Source organism: Ictidomys tridecemlineatus (assembly GCF_052094955.1).
Source record: "Ictidomys tridecemlineatus isolate mIctTri1 chromosome 1 unlocalized genomic scaffold, mIctTri1.hap1 SUPER_1_unloc_7, whole genome shotgun sequence".
Lineage (NCBI taxonomy): Eukaryota > Metazoa > Chordata > Mammalia > Rodentia > Sciuridae > Ictidomys > Ictidomys tridecemlineatus.
Genome location: NW_027520948.1, coordinates 644,109 through 665,555, shown reverse-complemented (window position 1 = coordinate 665,555; position 21,447 = coordinate 644,109). Strand labels below are relative to the sequence as shown.

At 36.4% G+C, this 21,447-nt stretch overlaps 1 long non-coding RNA gene across 1 annotated transcript; it reads left to right on the top strand.

The window, feature by feature from the left end:
* Positions 1-14,568: 14,568 nt before the first annotated feature.
* LOC144372209 (uncharacterized) lies at positions 14,569-21,188 on the top strand. Its single transcript, XR_013432262.1, has 3 exons — positions 14,569-14,642; positions 19,095-19,176; positions 21,094-21,188. It is a non-coding gene; the product is annotated as an uncharacterized LOC144372209 (long non-coding RNA).
* Positions 21,189-21,447: the final 259 nt, after the last annotated feature.

Sequence of the window (21,447 nt, the reverse complement as noted above, 5' to 3'; positions counted from 1 at the left end):
ATATGTGATGATGAAAACTTTATGCAACTTATTATTAGTATTACTTTCCCCAGAGTGTCCGTAAGCAATCTACAGAAGTTTGTGCTTCCAGTATATCTAGTGGATCCTGTACACGAACAAACGAACATGGAGAAGGTAAGAATGACAAAAAACGCAAAAGACATTGGTGAGCATATTGCTTTAAAGCAAGAACACTAAAATAGTGTAATTGTGCCAAGAGTGTATGTATTATCTAGTAAGAATAAAAAAAATATATTGAGTCCTAATGTATTAGGTTTCTGTCACAGGTCAAACTGGGGATATTGTTAAAACCATCTGAACTATGAATTGCATTTTGAGACATGCTTCAATCAAAGTAAAATAGAAATGAAAGAGAAGAAGAGGATATGAACACTGAGACAGGCATTAATTGCAGGGAGTCAATGAAGGAAGAAATAGCAGTAGTACTCAGTGGAAGGAAGGACCCTCAGTTACATAAGAGGTGGGAAAAGAGCAGCATTTTTAAAATATGGGAAGCATTTTTGAGTTTCCAGGTCCAAAGCTGAATGAAGTGTACAGTAAAAATTTTCCAACATTCCTGACTTAGTCACAGTTGGAATGGAATTAAATTGAGGAGTGAAGAAGGAATTCCCACGTTGTCATGTTTGTTTATCACAAAAGTTTCTTCATGTATAAACTCTAATGACACCAAATGTGTTGCTATTCTGTATAAAATTATGTATAGGGTAGAAACACCAATTAGGAAAGTGGAAAGAAATAGAAATGGTTACAGAGTGGTCCCCAAATTCACAGATATCTAAAACTAAATTTGGAAAGATAATAGCTTGACTGAACTTTCATTTGAGGGTAACATCCCAGGGAGAAACCCAGAGGTCCATTCAAGTTAAGATGGAAGCTATGGATTTCAACAAAATTCCTACTAGATCTCTCAAACTATAATGAATCATCTGTTGGGGCCATGATCAGAAGCTCATTGTGACTCAGAAGTTCTTTCCTTCTACATATCCTTTCATTCTAAGGTGATTCCGATGATCCTGGTATGCCCACAGCATTTTTTGTAGCCAGGCAAAGAATGTCCCTGTTGGACAAAAAACAACAAAACAAAACAAAACAAAACAAAAAAACAAACAAACAAAAAAAAAACACGAGTAGACCCTACAATCCAAGATAGGAGAGGATCAAATGCCTGAATAAATATTGCAAAAATAATGTGCATATTTCTTAGGTAGTGGGGATAACACAAAAGACAAAAATTTAAAAATTACATTTCTAAGATAAATTTGCTACATTGCCAGGCATTAAAAAGTTCAAATAACCCATACAAAAAAGATAGAAAATGGAAAGAAAAGAGTCTCCTGCTCTAGAGGGTTTTATGAGAAACTAGGTGAGAGGCAAAATGAGGAAGAAAATAAAGAATTTAGGAAGGAAATTTTGGAGGGGAAAATGAGAAAATGCAATTCAGCATTTTTCAGTTTGCCTGCCTTCAAACCAAAAGTGGAATAATTCCTGGTCCCCAGATGATTGAAACAAGGAGGGACTGGAAGAATCAGGGCAACCTGAACAAATCTGTCCTGCATACCCACCAGGCCCCACCATGTGTATGGCATCCTAAGAGTGATTTTGATCTGTGACCACGTGTTTTTAAAAATTAGTTTTTTTCAAAGTTTGTTTTATTTTTTGATGATAATTGTATTATTATTACTATTATTATCATTATCATTATTATTATTATTTTGGTTCTTTGGATTGAAACCATGTTCCTTTGTGCTTCAAAAATGCGTTCCACTCCTGTGCTAAATTCTGATAACTAATTTTCTGATCAGCCAGCACATTCAAAAAAATATGTGAAATCATGTCTGTATGTGTTATGGCAGACACGTTTTTAAACTAGAATTTCTTATGGAATTTATTCCTCAAATATTAAGACTGTTACTAATGTGTTTATATGACAGAATTTTGAGTCCTGTCAATTCTTCCTGCTCTTGGATCACAGATTGCTGTGGATGACCATATCTAAATTCTTTATGCTTTCTCATATTTTTTTTTTTAGATGCAGAACCTGTATCTTTGTCCAATGGTGAAAAGGGAAAGGTAATATCCACTAAATCAGAGGAAGCAGGATCAGAAGATGTGCCACAGTCCCAGATGGGTATGAAAAAACAATCATGTTCATATTACCTGTTATTCTAAATGCATACATCTAATCCAATTAGTTCAGAAGAAAAAATACTGATAAGGAATAAAGTACACCTTGTCCTGGATCTTGAGGTACAGGATACTTAGTTATAATAAAATGGATTAAACAATTCATAGGTCACTTGACATATGTGCTGCCATCTGACTACTTCTGCTTTGACATCGAAATTCTCCGGATACCTCCTTCCTTCTCTGAATACAGATCTCTGTGGTCTCCAGCATTCTGTGTCTTCACATTTGTATATGTACCCTTGCCGAATTATTTATAATGATCACAAAGGTGTTCTTACCATTTGAAACTTAACTGCAAGACTTATTTACTAAAGAGATATTGTCAATATTCATTTTGGACCTTTCAGTCTTGTGATCTACAAAAATCCCAAAACTTAAAACTGCAAAGATAATGTAATCTATATCAATGCTAACAAAAAGAGTTATCACTTGGACTGAGCTCTGTACTCAATTAGTAGGAATATGAGTGTGTTTTTTTTAAATATATTCAGGCTTTATTGATTATGTATTTTATTTGCTTTTCAGTATCTAAGGATGTACATGCTTCATACAAGGTAAATCATCTTCTATGTTTAAGTTATATTATTAAATGCATGCTGTATGCACTGTAAAATATTTACGTGTTATCTTGTCTCCAAGCACATCAAGCCCACCGTTAAAAGCAAAGACACAGCTCTCAAAAAACAAAAATGGTGGAAGCCAGAAATGAAACGGAAATCAGGTAACTTTTGCAGTACAACTTCTATAAAACCACCTATGATTAAACCTTGGAAATGATAGCATATTTTCACTCCTGATATATTCATTTGTGCCATGTGTTGGAAGGATTTGCCCCATCGGGTCTGTGTTGATGATGCATCCACATTTCAAAATATTTCTGTTAATCTATGAGGAAAAGATGTTCTAAAATTACCTATATCCTAGATGTTTCTACAATTAAACATCCGAAATCGGAATCATGACACCTGTCAGTTGGATTGTGAGGCTGATTTTTCTTCCCACCCCAATTTAAAAAATAGGTCCAGGGGTGCAGGACTGAGATCCAGAATCCTGAGATTACGAGGACTTGTTTTTTCTTGAAGCCAAGATGTCAAGGCCGGCCTGTGAAATACAGGAAAATCTAATTTAAAAGACAATGTGCACTCTACCCTGACATCTAGTGTATCAACCAAATGCATCAAACTTGTTTTTATGCTACTTAGGTACTGACTTTGACAACTCTTGGGGTCAGTTTGAGGCAAGAAATAATAAAATGTATGATCATATATACTTTAGTTTATCCCTTGCTTCTAAAGTGAACATTTGCTGGTGAACACTCTTTCCTGAAATTTTATCTCAGAGTAATCAATCCATTAATTCTTCCACATCCCAAAGGAGTCTTTGCTCATTATTCTTTGACTTGTTGTTTGTGTCACCTATGTATGGTAAAAACAGAACCCAGATCCTTTGGAAGACATTCCTTCATTCAGGCCGGCATCAACCTCATAGTGCACTTTTGCATTCTCTTTATTCAACTCCATTCATGATCATGCCCCTCAAGCTCATGTGCCCACAGATTTGAGATAGTTCCAGCTATATATGGATCCATGGCCTAGATGAAAGTATTTGCTATGTGTATGTTCAACCATCTCAACATTTTGAGGCATCTTTCACAATGCAAATTCTTCCTAACTGTATGTTTAGCCCGTTTCTACCGGCATGCTCTTCTGGCAGTTTTCACCAATCCCTGTATCATCAGACATATACCGTCCCCCTTAACCCTTGTCTCTATGTGATGCTATAACCTTCCACATTTTCACCATTCTCTGCCTCTGGCTGGTGGCCTCATTCCTCAAGTCTCCGTTCATCCCTACCTCTACAAAAGACACCATCCACGCCAAGTGTTGTTGCCTCAGACACTTACCTGACACTCAATTATGAGGTGTTCAAACCAGTGTGTTGTCAAAGCATCTCCTGAAGTCCAGGACCTAGTGAACTAGACAGAAAACGAATAACTTACAGGCCAACTGATTATTACTCAGTACAATAGCGGGACACGGTCTGAGGTAGCTAACGCCAGAGAAGCAAAAAGAGTTTATGTCAGGAATCATACGCACCATGAGTAATGCTTCCAAAAACAGAGTGAATCCTAACAGAAGAAATGCAGGAAAAGGAAAGGAAACAAATATGTGGTTCACTGTCAAAGGTATCACAGTGACCATATATACACATACGTTTTTGTTGACACCAAAGTTACATGCACTGGTTCATTAAAATTACTATTAGGAAAAAGACATAGTAAACAGTGTGAAGTTTCTTGTTTCCGTTGTAATTTTAGCAATTTTTTTCTGCAAAATATCATTTTTCTTTGAGTGGTTGAATCTTTGAGATATCATGTGCATCGGATATGGTAAACTCTTGTTTTGTTCAAGCATTAGATTAGTAAAAATCCCTGCTAAATCACTCACCACACCCTTGGTGAAGAGGGACTCATGTGTAATTTCAGCTTAGTTAGAGACTGAGGCAGGCTGATGTCAGGTTCCCAGTAAGCCAGGGAATATTCAGACACTCTGTCTTCAAAAATAAATACATAAATAAATAAAAATAATGGCCTTTTATTTGAAGTAAGTACTTGCGTTCTTGCCAAGGATACACTTGGTGGCTCTGAGTACAGCCACCAAGCTCACACAAGAATCCAAAAATTTCCAACAGCATAAGCATTCAACTAAAATTAAACTTAACTAAAACGTATCATTGTGAAAATCAAATTGTATGATTATTACCATTATGTTTTTAGTTGGCTAGATTTTCACTCAGTCTAACTCTATTAAGTAGTTTAAGTACATCTATGCATTTATCTCCAGATTCACAATGCCATACGTCATCAGAGGAATTAAAGGAGAGTGTTGATGGCATGGAAAAAAGCCATAGACAGGTAAGTAAATGTGTCAATTTAAATTCATGGTCTATTTCTTTTCTTTGATGGCAAGGAAAATTATGCCAAACAAAATGACATCACACAATACATACTTATAAATCAAGATCATAATTTAATATTTAAGTCTAAAAATGTAGCACAACATGAACAAGAAAATAGTTTTAGAAATCATGTAAGCAGAAGCTTAAAAGTAAACTTCATCTTACTAATGTGGGGAGATTTTTTGAGTATTGTTTTAATTTTCTTCTGTGTGACCTCCTCACATAATGAGGATTAAATCTAAGACTGGATCTAAGAGATCCAGTTGAAAGTTGGAGAGTACATAAATGAAATGGCCAGTGAACACATTCATGTTAAAGATCATCATTCCCTAAGGCTCAAAATTTTAGTTTCCCATTATCAGTAATCCATGCTGGTATTAAAGACTCCAATCTCCCTACACACTCCAGTATGTAGGCTGAGACAGGAAATAGACTTAAAGGAGAAACCAAACAGCCTATTATAGAATCAGGACCTTTCAGGATGTATCCATCAATCCTGTTATAGAGTACAAACGAAAACTTTTAGTTCCTTTACTTTTCATGCAAGAATTCAAGAAAATTACTAAACATTTTTATTCCACCTCTGAAGTGGACATTAGTAAAACGAACTTGGATGCAGGTACTGGGAACTTGCAAAATTTTTGTGGTATCTTAATGCCCTATATTTTTGGAGGAGAATTTGCAAGGACTTTATTTCAACTGTTATGTATGCGTCCTTTTAGTGTACAGATCTTTCCTTGGGATGTGTTTGGGTCAGGCCATCGTGTTCCGAATCAAATTCCCAAATGAGCATATTTAACATACAATAATTACTCACCAGTATCTCATCAAGGAGAAAGATGACCCTCCAGGAACAATCATAGCTTAAAGCAAAACATACGTATAAATGAACTGTATATTTTATGTGGTTTCTATAATACTTAATAATTAATTGAAGTTCATAGGAAATAATAATACTCATAAGACTAGAGAAAAGTCATTAGTGACAATAAAATTTTCATGATAAATTTTAAAAAGAACAGAAAATGAAAGTGGTTATAGTAAGCAGAGATTCAAGAGGAAATGAGGGTGAAATTCAATATTAATTGGAATAGGACAGAATATAAAATAAAAATAAAAATGTAATAAAGGAAATAAAATGAAAACTGAAAAAAAATCTTAGAAAATCATATATGTTTTGGAAAAAAAAAGGTACAAACAAAATCATGCAAATCTTCACAATTCCCTTAAACTAATATAACTGAAATGGAGACACTTCTGTCCAGGATTTCTAATTTTGGAAAGCTAAAGCTCTTTATGGTTTGGAGGAAGCAAATATTGTCCATCAGTTTCTTTATCTGCTCTAGTTCAAAAAGGCCTTCGCTGCTGACATTGGTGTGCTCAAGTGGATCTCCTCTGCTCCTTGCTCTCCAACAACTCCCAGATAATGCTAAGGGAATTTTGAAAGTTACAAAGGAAATTACTCTCAGTATTGGATTTTGTACTCAGACACATGGGTCTATGGATGTAGAAATTGCTGATGAACACAGTGGTCCATGAAGGCTGGGGACTAATGTATAATGCAGACCCCAATTATGGAATTCCTTACTCAGTGGTCTTTTTTTAAAAGACATGGGGGAGAGAGAGAGAGAGAGAGAGAGAGAGAGAGAGAGAGAGAGAGAGAGATAGAATGAGAATTTTTAAATACTTATTTGTTAGTTTTCGGTAGACACAACATCTTTGTTTGTATGTGGTGCTGAGGATGGAACAGGTGCCACACTCATTCTAGGCGAGCGCACACCTCTTGAGCCACATCCCCAGCCCAACTCAGTGGTCTTGTACTGTGCATGATTCCAAGTCACTGAGGCCTTTTCCTATAATCTCTTGGAGCATGGGAGACAGGTCTGGTTTCAGAATCTGTGACTTTTCCTCAGACCTCAGTGAAAATACCATTCTACCTTTTCCTGCCCCAGCACTGTCCTTTGAATTCTCAACTTGCAGTTGAGAATTCTGTCCCTTGAGTTCTCAACTAGCAGTTCTTGCTCACGTTCATTATTCCCAAAGCACCAGTTTGAAAGAGACAGTACCTCTGTGAACATCTACTCTACAGAACGTCCACAGCAGCCACACACCTCTTCCTGATGAGAGCTTTCAGCACATGCCTGTCACTCACTATCCTGAGCCCATATGATGAGTAACCATCTAAAATTGTGGGAGGATACCTGGCTACTGAATCATGGAGGTGTAAGGGATGCAGTGTTTCCTGCTGAGACACCACTGAGAGCCCATGTACTCAGGACAATATTGAAATTCTTAAGAGGGTGCCTTTGACGGCCTGTGTAATGTTAATAGGGGTATAGGTATTCTAAATTATTCTCAGTAGAGTGGTTTACCATGCCTAGTATTCATTTCATGTTTATGGTACTACAGGCTGCCCTTTGTCTATCAGATTTAGCCTTGGCCTGTGCTGTCACAGAGCTGTGAGCACATGATGCATGACAGTGCCATGAACTACTATTCTTAACCTAGACTACAGGCCCATGCTCTAAGTTCCCAGCTCTCTCAGCAGCTCTGTGTCTGGGTTTCTCTCCTGCTCCCACCTTGATTCTGGTTATAGGTACCTCCAAACCACATTTTTATAAAGTTCACTCTTTCAAATGTTAGGAAGAAACTGGGTAATATTTTCTGGATATCCCAGGAAGAAAGCCAGGATAATGTAACAGGAGTGGAGAGGCTCCTAAACACACACTCAGATTCTGCCTGGAAGGTTTGGATTACATCAAATATTCCTTGACATTGCAGGGAAAATGAAGTCTTTCCTTTGCTGAAAAGGTTCTATTTGGCCTTAGAATAATAAGTTTCCTACTTGTTTGTTTTAAAATATCATCCTTTTATGAAATTAAGGGATTTTGATGTTCCAGGTTTTATATTTTAGAAATTTTTAGGGCAGTGTTTTTATATGCTATATGAGGACTCATTTTGACATGATGGTGTATCATGAAAAACTAGTTTGCTCAAATTCAGTGCCAAGTTTCTAGGTGTTGATTGATCCATTTTTGTGTTAAGGTGCATCTGGGCTCATTTCATATCTTTCTAATTATGATAGAAACCACCATAAACATTGAAGTTTCAGTGTCTCATGTGTACACAGAATCATTGTAAATTGGGTATAAGAACAAGGATTGGGAACCCTGGGCCCAGGATGTTCATATTCCTTACCTTCTGATGACTCTCCATACTGCTTTTCAGATGGGAAGTCCTGATTTTCAGTCCCACAGTGTACGGTTGTACATTTTTACCCACATCCTCTCCAGCACTTATTATTTAAAGTCTTGATGAATGCCTCTCTGGATGGCATGAGCTGAAATATCAATGGAGTTTGGGATGGTATTTTCCTGAATTCTAGATGTATTTTATGTATTTATAAAGAAGTTGTGTTTGTGGTTTGGAGAACATCTATCTGTTGCTTTTCCCCATTTCCTAATTGGATGGGTGAGATTCTCCTCAGCTCACCAGTCAGCATATTCCTCTCTCATAGCCAGCTAGTTTTCCCTCCTCCGGCTTTACTCTATTTCTTCCACGAATGCATTTCCTCTTTGAGTATCTCATATTTCTGGTTTCATCTGGTCACTGGCTCTCCATTGTGCCACTCCTGTGATTTCCCGCAGCCTGTCTTTTTCTTCAAACAAATATGCACCAGTTCAAATGACTCCCACCTCTGCAAATAGTCAGCTTTTCAGAGATGGGAGTCACCTCTCTACTTGAAATACCTCTTAGTTTCTTCTCCAATGAAAGTGTTGCATACCTTACTTAAGTGTGTGTGCTGTTATGTTCATGTTACATAGAGACACACTTCCTCAGTATATTTTACTTTTTTAAAATAAGTTTTGACTTGGGAAATATTTTGCTGAAATGCATTAAGTTTTCAAAGTCTCTGATGAATAAATGAAGCAAGTACAACAGTTTATCATTCCTACACAAGGTGACAGATTTGAAACTCTCATCTTACCAAGTATCATTCTTTCAGAATAAAAAATTGGCCATTCCAATTTAAAATGCTATGGAACACCAAGTGCCATTCTTAAAAGTGTTTCAAAGCATTGTTAGAACTGCTGGGCAGTGTAAAGTCGACTGATTATATACTGATGCTAGTTTTTGGGGGCTACATGCTTGTCAGTGTGTATATTCTGAAGGAACACAGTTCCTATGTCCCTCATTTTGGCTTTATCCAATCATTCGCCAGGATGATATATGAGCTCAGTTAATCTGAACTGCCTAGGACAGTGAAACTTGTACAATATATTCTTGTTCAAAATGCACTCATCTAATTTCTACTGCTGATGATTTCACAAATATATATATGGTGATAGGTGATATGTGATGATGAAAACTTTATGCAACTTATTATTAGTATTACTTTCCCCAGAGTGTCCGTAAGCAATCTACAGAAGTTTGTGCTTCCAGTATATCTAGTGGATCCTGTACACGAACAAACGAACATGGAGAAGGTAAGAATGACAAAAAACGCAAAAGACATTGGTGAGCATATTGCTTTAAAGCAAGAACACTAAAATAGTGTAATTGTGCCAAGAGTGTATGTATTATCTAGTAAGAATAAAAAAAATATATTGAGTCCTAATGTATTAGGTTTCTGTCACAGGTCAAACTGGGGATATTGTTAAAACCATCTGAACTATGAATTGCATTTTGAGACATGCTTCAATCAAAGTAAAATAGAAATGAAAGAGAAGAAGAGGATATGAACACTGAGACAGGCATTAATTGCAGGGAGTCAATGAAGGAAGAAATAGCAGTAGTACTCAGTGGAAGGAAGGACCCTCAGTTACATAAGAGGTGGGAAAAGAGCAGCATTTTTAAAATATGGGAAGCATTTTTGAGTTTCCAGGTCCAAAGCTGAATGAAGTGTACAGTAAAAATTTTCCAACATTCCTGACTTAGTCACAGTTGGAATGGAATTAAATTGAGGAGTGAAGAAGGAATTCCCACGTTGTCATGTTTGTTTATCACAAAAGTTTCTTCATGTATAAACTCTAATGACACCAAATGTGTTGCTATTCTGTATAAAATTATGTATAGGGTAGAAACACCAATTAGGAAAGTGGAAAGAAATAGAAATGGTTACAGAGTGGTCCCCAAATTCACAGATATCTAAAACTAAATTTGGAAAGATAATAGCTTGACTGAACTTTCATTTGAGGGTAACATCCCAGGGAGAAACCCAGAGGTCCATTCAAGTTAAGATAGAAGCTATGGATTTCAACAAAATTCCTACTAGATCTCTCAAACTATAATGAATCATCTGTTGGGGCCATGATCAGAAGCTCATTGTGACTCAGAAGTTCTTTCCTTCTACATATCCTTTCATTCTAAGGTGATTCCGATGATCCTGGTATGCCCACAGCATTTTTTGTAGCCAGGCAAAGAATGTCCCTGTTGGACAAAAAACAACAAAACAAAACAAAACAAAACAAAAAAACAAACAAACAAACAAAAAAAACACGAGTAGACCCTACAATCCAAGATAGGAGAGGATCAAATGCCTGAATAAATATTGCAAAAATAATGTGCATATTTCTTAGGTAGTGGGGATAACACAAAAGACAAAAATTTAAAAATTACATTTCTAAGATAAATTTGCTACATTGCCAGGCATTAAAAAGTTCAAATAACCCATACAAAAAAGATAGAAAATGGAAAGAAAAGAGTCTCCTGCTCTAGAGGGTTTTATGAGAAACTAGGTGAGAGGCAAAATGAGGAAGAAAATAAAGAATTTAGGAAGGAAATTTTGGAGGGGAAAATGAGAAAATGCAATTCAGCATTTTTCAGTTTGCCTGCCTTCAAACCAAAAGTGGAATAATTCCTGGTCCCCAGATGATTGAAACAAGGAGGGACTGGAAGAATCAGGGCAACCTGAACAAATCTGTCCTGCATACCCACCAGGCCCCACCATGTGTATGGCATCCTAAGAGTGATTTTGATCTGTGACCACGTGTTTTTAAAAATTAGTTTTTTTCAAAGTTTGTTTTATTTTTTGATGATAATTGTATTATTATTACTATTATTATCATTATCATTATTATTATTATTTTGGTTCTTTGGATTGAAACCATGTTCCTTTGTGCTTCAAAAATGCGTTCCACTCCTGTGCTAAATTCTGATAACTAATTTTCTGATCAGCCAGCACATTCAAAAAAATATGTGAAATCATGTCTGTATGTGTTATGGCAGACACGTTTTTAAACTAGAATTTCTTATGGAATTTATTCCTCAAATATTAAGACTGTTACTAATGTGTTTATATGACAGAATTTTGAGTCCTGTCAATTCTTCCTGCTCTTGGATCACAGATTGCTGTGGATGACCATATCTAAATTCTTTATGCTTTCTCATATTTTTTTTTTTAGATGCAGAACCTGTATCTTTGTCCAATGGTGAAAAGGGAAAGGTAATATCCACTAAATCAGAGGAAGCAGGATCAGAAGATGTGCCACAGTCCCAGATGGGTATGAAAAAACAATCATGTTCATATTACCTGTTATTCTAAATGCATACATCTAATCCAATTAGTTCAGAAGAAAAAATACTGATAAGGAATAAAGTACACCTTGTCCTGGATCTTGAGGTACAGGATACTTAGTTATAATAAAATGGATTAAACAATTCATAGGTCACTTGACATATGTGCTGCCATCTGACTACTTCTGCTTTGACATCGAAATTCTCCGGATACCTCCTTCCTTCTCTGAATACAGATCTCTGTGGTCTCCAGCATTCTGTGTCTTCACATTTGTATATGTACCCTTGCCGAATTATTTATAATGATCACAAAGGTGTTCTTACCATTTGAAACTTAACTGCAAGACTTATTTACTAAAGAGATATTGTCAATATTCATTTTGGACCTTTCAGTCTTGTGATCTACAAAAATCCCAAAACTTAAAACTGCAAAGATAATGTAATCTATATCAATGCTAACAAAAAGAGTTATCACTTGGACTGAGCTCTGTACTCAATTAGTAGGAATATGAGTGTGTTTTTTTTAAATATATTCAGGCTTTATTGATTATGTATTTTATTTGCTTTTCAGTATCTAAGGATGTACATGCTTCATACAAGGTAAATCATCTTCTATGTTTAAGTTATATTATTAAATGCATGCTGTATGCACTGTAAAATATTTACGTGTTATCTTGTCTCCAAGCACATCAAGCCCACCGTTAAAAGCAAAGACACAGCTCTCAAAAAACAAAAATGGTGGAAGCCAGAAATGAAACGGAAATCAGGTAACTTTTGCAGTACAACTTCTATAAAACCACCTATGATTAAACCTTGGAAATGATAGCATATTTTCACTCCTGATATATTCATTTGTGCCATGTGTTGGAAGGATTTGCCCCATCGGGTCTGTGTTGATGATGCATCCACATTTCAAAATATTTCTGTTAATCTATGAGGAAAAGATGTTCTAAAATTACCTATATCCTAGATGTTTCTACAATTAAACATCCGAAATCGGAATCATGACACCTGTCAGTTGGATTGTGAGGCTGATTTTTCTTCCCACCCCAATTTAAAAAATAGGTCCAGGGGTGCAGGACTGAGATCCAGAATCCTGAGATTACGAGGACTTGTTTTTTCTTGAAGCCAAGATGTCAAGGCCGGCCTGTGAAATACAGGAAAATCTAATTTAAAAGACAATGTGCACTCTACCCTGACATCTAGTGTATCAACCAAATGCATCAAACTTGTTTTTATGCTACTTAGGTACTGACTTTGACAACTCTTGGGGTCAGTTTGAGGCAAGAAATAATAAAATGTATGATCATATATACTTTAGTTTATCCCTTGCTTCTAAAGTGAACATTTGCTGGTGAACACTCTTTCCTGAAATTTTATCTCAGAGTAATCAATCCATTAATTCTTCCACATCCCAAAGGAGTCTTTGCTCATTATTCTTTGACTTGTTGTTTGTGTCACCTATGTATGGTAAAAACAGAACCCAGATCCTTTGGAAGACATTCCTTCATTCAGGCCGGCATCAACCTCATAGTGCACTTTTGCATTCTCTTTATTCAACTCCATTCATGATCATGCCCCTCAAGCTCATGTGCCCACAGATTTGAGATAGTTCCAGCTATATATGGATCCATGGCCTAGATGAAAGTATTTGCTATGTGTATGTTCAACCATCTCAACATTTTGAGGCATCTTTCACAATGCAAATTCTTCCTAACTGTATGTTTAGCCCGTTTCTACCGGCATGCTCTTCTGGCAGTTTTCACCAATCCCTGTATCATCAGACATATACCGTCCCCCTTAACCCTTGTCTCTATGTGATGCTATAACCTTCCACATTTTCACCATTCTCTGCCTCTGGCTGGTGGCCTCATTCCTCAAGTCTCCGTTCATCCCTACCTCTACAAAAGACACCATCCACGCCAAGTGTTGTTGCCTCAGACACTTACCTGACACTCAATTATGAGGTGTTCAAACCAGTGTGTTGTCAAAGCATCTCCTGAAGTCCAGGACCTAGTGAACTAGACAGAAAACGAATAACTTACAGGCCAACTGATTATTACTCAGTACAATAGCGGGACACGGTCTGAGGTAGCTAACGCCAGAGAAGCAAAAAGAGTTTATGTCAGGAATCATACGCACCATGAGTAATGCTTCCAAAAACAGAGTGAATCCTAACAGAAGAAATGCAGGAAAAGGAAAGGAAACAAATATGTGGTTCACTGTCAAAGGTATCACAGTGACCATATATACACATACGTTTTTGTTGACACCAAAGTTACATGCACTGGTTCATTAAAATTACTATTAGGAAAAAGACATAGTAAACAGTGTGAAGTTTCTTGTTTCCGTTGTAATTTTAGCAATTTTTTTCTGCAAAATATCATTTTTCTTTGAGTGGTTGAATCTTTGAGATATCATGTGCATCGGATATGGTAAACTCTTGTTTTGTTCAAGCATTAGATTAGTAAAAATCCCTGCTAAATCACTCACCACACCCTTGGTGAAGAGGGACTCATGTGTAATTTCAGCTTAGTTAGAGACTGAGGCAGGCTGATGTCAGGTTCCCAGTAAGCCAGGGAATATTCAGACACTCTGTCTTCAAAAATAAATACATAAATAAATAAAAATAATGGCCTTTTATTTGAAGTAAGTACTTGCGTTCTTGCCAAGGATACACTTGGTGGCTCTGAGTACAGCCACCAAGCTCACACAAGAATCCAAAAATTTCCAACAGCATAAGCATTCAACTAAAATTAAACTTAACTAAAACGTATCATTGTGAAAATCAAATTGTATGATTATTACCATTATGTTTTTAGTTGGCTAGATTTTCACTCAGTCTAACTCTATTAAGTAGTTTAAGTACATCTATGCATTTATCTCCAGATTCACAATGCCATACGTCATCAGAGGAATTAAAGGAGAGTGTTGATGGCATGGAAAAAAGCCATAGACAGGTAAGTAAATGTGTCAATTTAAATTCATGGTCTATTTCTTTTCTTTGATGGCAAGGAAAATTATGCCAAACAAAATGACATCACACAATACATACTTATAAATCAAGATCATAATTTAATATTTAAGTCTAAAAATGTAGCACAACATGAACAAGAAAATAGTTTTAGAAATCATGTAAGCAGAAGCTTAAAAGTAAACTTCATCTTACTAATGTGGGGAGATTTTTTGAGTATTGTTTTAATTTTCTTCTGTGTGACCTCCTCACATAATGAGGATTAAATCTAAGACTGGATCTAAGAGATCCAGTTGAAAGTTGGAGAGTACATAAATGAAATGGCCAGTGAACACATTCATGTTAAAGATCATCATTCCCTAAGGCTCAAAATTTTAGTTTCCCATTATCAGTAATCCATGCTGGTATTAAAGACTCCAATCTCCCTACACACTCCAGTATGTAGGCTGAGACAGGAAATAGACTTAAAGGAGAAACCAAACAGCCTATTATAGAATCAGGACCTTTCAGGATGTATCCATCAATCCTGTTATAGAGTACAAACGAAAACTTTTAGTTCCTTTACTTTTCATGCAAGAATTCAAGAAAATTACTAAACATTTTTATTCCACCTCTGAAGTGGACATTAGTAAAACGAACTTGGATGCAGGTACTGGGAACTTGCAAAATTTTTGTGGTATCTTAATGCCCTATATTTTTGGAGGAGAATTTGCAAGGACTTTATTTCAACTGTTATGTATGCGTCCTTTTAGTGTACAGATCTTTCCTTGGGATGTGTTTGGGTCAGGCCATCGTGTTCCGAATCAAATTCCCAAATGAGCATATTTAACATACAATAATTACTCACCAGTATCTCATCAAGGAGAAAGATGACCCTCCAGGAACAATCATAGCTTAAAGCAAAACATACGTATAAATGAACTGTATATTTTATGTGGTTTCTATAATACTTAATAATTAATTGAAGTTCATAGGAAATAATAATACTCATAAGACTAGAGAAAAGTCATTAGTGACAATAAAATTTTCATGATAAATTTTAAAAAGAACAGAAAATGAAAGTGGTTATAGTAAGCAGAGATTCAAGAGGAAATGAGGGTGAAATTCAATATTAATTGGAATAGGACAGAATATAAAATAAAAATAAAAATGTAATAAAGGAAATAAAATGAAAACTGAAAAAAAATCTTAGAAAATCATATATGTTTTGGAAAAAAAAAGGTACAAACAAAATCATGCAAATCTTCACAATTCCCTTAAACTAATATAACTGAAATGGAGACACTTCTGTCCAGGATTTCTAATTTTGGAAAGCTAAAGCTCTTTATGGTTTGGAGGAAGCAAATATTGTCCATCAGTTTCTTTATCTGCTCTAGTTCAAAAAGGCCTTCGCTGCTGACATTGGTGTGCTCAAGTGGATCTCCTCTGCTCCTTGCTCTCCAACAACTCCCAGATAATGCTAAGGGAATTTTGAAAGTTACAAAGGAAATTACTCTCAGTATTGGATTTTGTACTCAGACACATGGGTCTATGGATGTAGAAATTGCTGATGAACACAGTGGTCCATGAAGGCTGGGGACTAATGTATAATGCAGACCCCAATTATGGAATTCCTTACTCAGTGGTCTTTTTTTAAAAGACATGGGGAGAGAGAGAGAGAGAGAGAGAGAGAGAGAGAGAGAGAGAGAGAGAGAGAGATAGAATGAGAATTTTTAAATACTTATTTGTTAGTTTTCGGTAGACACAACATCTTTGTTTGTATGTGGTGCTGAGGATGGAACAGGTGCCACACTCATTCTAGGCGAGCGCACACCTCTTGAGCCACATCCCCAGCCCAACTCAGTGGTCTTGTACTGTGCATGATTCCAAGTCACTGAGGCCTTTTCCTATAATCTCTTGGAGCATGGGAGACAGGTCTGGTTTCAGAATCTGTGACTTTTCCTCAGACCTCAGTGAAAATACCATTCTACCTTTTCCTGCCCCAGCACTGTCCTTTGAATTCTCAACTTGCAGTTGAGAATTCTGTCCCTTGAGTTCTCAACTAGCAGTTCTTGCTCACGTTCATTATTCCCAAAGCACCAGTTTGAAAGAGACAGTACCTCTGTGAACATCTACTCTACAGAACGTCCACAGCAGCCACACACCTCTTCCTGATGAGAGCTTTCAGCACATGCCTGTCACTCACTATCCTGAGCCCATATGATGAGTAACCATCTAAAATTGTGGGAGGATACCTGGCTACTGAATCATGGAGGTGTAAGGGATGCAGTGTTTCCTGCTGAGACACCACTGAGAGCCCATGTACTCAGGACAATATTGAAATTCTTAAGAGGGTGCCTTTGACGGCCTGTGTAATGTTAATAGGGGTATAGGTATTCTAAATTATTCTCAGTAGAGTGGTTTACCATGCCTAGTATTCATTTCATGTTTATGGTACTACAGGCTGCCCTTTGTCTATCAGATTTAGCCTTGGCCTGTGCTGTCACAGAGCTGTGAGCACATGATGCATGACAGTGCCATGAACTACTATTCTTAACCTAGACTACAGGCCCATGCTCTAAGTTCCCAGCTCTCTCAGCAGCTCTGTGTCTGGGTTTCTCTCCTGCTCCCACCTTGATTCTGGTTATAGGTACCTCCAAACCACATTTTTATAAAGTTCACTCTTTCAAATGTTAGGAAGAAACTGGGTAATATTTTCTGGATATCCCAGGAAGAAAGCCAGGATAATGTAACAGGAGTGGAGAGGCTCCTAAACACACACTCAGATTCTGCCTGGAAGGTTTGGATTACATCAAATATTCCTTGACATTGCAGGGAAAATGAAGTCTTTCCTTTGCTGAAAAGGTTCTATTTGGCCTTAGAATAATAAGTTTCCTACTTGTTTGTTTTAAAATATCATCCTTTTATGAAATTAAGGGATTTTGATGTTCCAGGTTTTATATTTTAGAAATTTTTAGGGCAGTGTTTTTATATGCTATATGAGGACTCATTTTGACATGATGGTGTATCATGAAAAACTAGTTTGCTCAAATTCAGTGCCAAGTTTCTAGGTGTTGATTGATCCATTTTTGTGTTAAGGTGCATCTGGGCTCATTTCATATCTTTCTAATTATGATAGAAACCACCATAAACATTGAAGTTTCAGTGTCTCATGTGTACACAGAATCATTGTAAATTGGGTATAAGAACAAGGATTGGGAACCCTGGGCCCAGGATGTTCATATTCCTTACCTTCTGATGACTCTCCATACTGCTTTTCAGATGGGAAGTCCTGATTTTCAGTCCCACAGTGTACGGTTGTACATTTTTACCCACATCCTCTCCAGCACTTATTATTTAAAGTCTTGATGAATGCCTCTCTGGATGGCATGAGCTGAAATATCAATGGAGTTTGGGATGGTATTTTCCTGAATTCTAGATGTATTTTATGTATTTATAAAGAAGTTGTGTTTGTGGTTTGGAGAACATCTATCTGTTGCTTTTCCCCATTTCCTAATTGGATGGGTGAGATTCTCCTCAGCTCACCAGTCAGCATATTCCTCTCTCATAGCCAGCTAGTTTTCCCTCCTCCGGCTTTACTCTATTTCTTCCACGAATGCATTTCCTCTTTGAGTATCTCATATTTCTGGTTTCATCTGGTCACTGGCTCTCCATTGTGCCACTCCTGTGATTTCCCGCAGCCTGTCTTTTTCTTCAAACAAATATGCACCAGTTCAAATGACTCCCACCTCTGCAAATAGTCAGCTTTTCAGAGATGGGAGTCACCTCTCTACTTGAAATACCTCTTAGTTTCTTCTCCAATGAAAGTGTTGCATACCTTACTTAAGTGTGTGTGCTGTTATGTTCATGTTACATAGAGACACACTTCCTCAGTATATTTTACTTTTTTAAAATAAGTTTTGACTTGGGAAATATTTTGCTGAAATGCATTAAGTTTTCAAAGTCTCTGATGAATAAATGAAGCAAGTACAACAGTTTATCATTCCTACACAAGGTGACAGATTTGAAACTCTCATCTTACCAAGTATCATTCTTTCAGAATAAAAAATTGGCCATTCCAATTTAAAATGCTATGGAACACCAAGTGCCATTCTTAAAAGTGTTTCAAAGCATTGTTAGAACTGCTGGGCAGTGTAAAGTCGACTGATTATATACTGATGCTAGTTTTTGGGGGCTACATGCTTGTCAGTGTGTATATTCTGAAGGAACACAGTTCCTATGTCCCTCATTTTGGCTTTATCCAATCATTCGCCAGGATGATATATGAGCTCAGTTAATCTGAACTGCCTAGGACAGTGAAACTTGTACAATATATTCTTGTTCAAAATGCACTCATCTAATTTCTACTGCTGATGATTTCACAAATATATATATGGTGATAGGTGATATGTGATGATGAAAACTTTATGCAACTTATTATTAGTATTACTTTCCCCAGAGTGTCCGTAAGCAATCTACAGAAGTTTGTGCTTCCAGTATATCTAGTGGATCCTGTACACGAACAAACGAACATGGAGAAGGTAAGAATGACAAAAAACGCAAAAGACATTGGTGAGCATATTGCTTTAAAGCAAGAACACTAAAATAGTGTAATTGTGCCAAGAGTGTATGTATTATCTAGTAAGAATAAAAAAAATATATTGAGTCCTAATGTATTAGGTTTCTGTCACAGGTCAAACTGGGGATATTGTTAAAACCATCTGAACTATGAATTGCATTTTGAGACATGCTTCAATCAAAGTAAAATAGAAATGAAAGAGAAGAAGAGGATATGAACACTGAGACAGGCATTAATTGCAGGGAGTCAATGAAGGAAGAAATAGCAGTAGTACTCAGTGGAAGGAAGGACCCTCAGTTACATAAGAGGTGGGAAAAGAGCAGCATTTTTAAAATATGGGAAGCATTTTTGAGTTTCCAGGTCCAAAGCTGAATGAAGTGTACAGTAAAAATTTTCCAACATTCCTGACTTAGTCACAGTTGGAATGGAATTAAATTGAGGAGTGAAGAAGGAATTCCCACGTTGTCATGTTTGTTTATCACAAAAGTTTCTTCATGTATAAACTCTAATGACACCAAATGTGTTGCTATTCTGTATAAAATTATGTATAGGGTAGAAACACCAATTAGGAAAGTGGAAAGAAATAGAAATGGTTACAGAGTGGTCCCCAAATTCACAGATATCTAAAACTAAATTTGGAAAGATAATAGCTTGACTGAACTTTCATTTGAGGGTAACATCCCAGGGAGAAACCCAGAGGTCCATTCAAGTTAAGATAGAAGCTATGGATTTCAACAAAATTCCTACTAGATCTCTCAAACTATAATGAATCATCTGTTGGGGCCATGATCAGAAGCTCATTGTGACTCAGAAGTTCTTTCCTTCTACATATCCTTTCATTCTAAGGTGATTCCGATGATCCTGGTATGCCCACAGCATTTTTTGTAGCCAGGCAAAGAATGTCCCTGTTGGACAAAAAACAACAAAACAAAACAAAACAAAACAAAAAAACAAACAAACAAACAAAAAAAACACGAGTAGACCCTACAATCCAAGATAGGAGAGGATCAAATGCCTGAATAAATATTGCAAAAATAATGTGCATATTTCTTAGGTAGTGGGGATAACACAAAAGACAAAAATTTAAAAATTACATTTCTAAGATAAATTTGCTACATTGCCAGGCATTAAAAAGTTCAAATAACCCATACAAAAAAGATAGAAAATGGAAAGAAAAGAGTCTCCTGCTCTAGAGGGTTTTATGAGAAACTAGGTGAGAGGCAAAATGAGGAAGAAAATAAAGAATTTAGGAAGGAAATTTTGGAGGGGAAAATGAGAAAATGCAATTCAGCATTTTTCAGTTTGCCTGCCTTCAAACCAAAAGTGGAATAATTCCTGGTCCCCAGATGATTGAAACAAGGAGGGACTGGAAGAATCAGGGCAACCTGAACAAATCTGTCCTGCATACCCACCAGGCCCCACCATGTGTATGGCATCCTAAGAGTGATTTTGATCTGTGACCACGTGTTTTTAAAAATTAGTTTTTTTCAAAGTTTGTTTTATTTTTTGATGATAATTGTATTATTATTACTATTATTATCATTATCATTATTATTATTATTTTGGTTCTTTGGATTGAAACCATGTTCCTTTGTGCTTCAAAAATGCGTTCCACTCCTGTGCTAAATTCTGATAACTAATTTTCTGATCAGCCAGCACATTCAAAAAAATATGTGAAATCATGTCTGTATGTGTTATGGCAGACACGTTTTTAAACTAGAATTTCTTATGGAATTTATTCCTCAAATATTAAGACTGTTACTAATGTGTTTATATGACAGAATTTTGAGTCCTGTCAATTCTTCCTGCTCTTGGATCACAGATTGCTGTGGATGACCATATCTAAATTCTTTATGCTTTCTCATATTTTTTTTTTTAGATGCAGAACCTGTATCTTTGTCCAATGGTGAAAAGGGAAAGGTAATATCCACTAAATCAGAGGAAGCAGGATCAGAAGATGTGCCACAGTCCCAGATGGGTATGAAAAAACAATCATGTTCATATTACCTGTTATTCTAAATGCATACATCTAATCCAATTAGTTCAGAAGAAAAAATACTGATAAGGAATAAAGTACACCTTGTCCTGGATCTTGAGGTACAGGATACTTAGTTATAATAAAATGGATTAAACAATTCATAGGTCACTTGACATATGTGCTGCCATCTGACTACTTCTGCTTTGACATCGAAATTCTCCGGATACCTCCTTCCTTCTCTGAATACAGATCTCT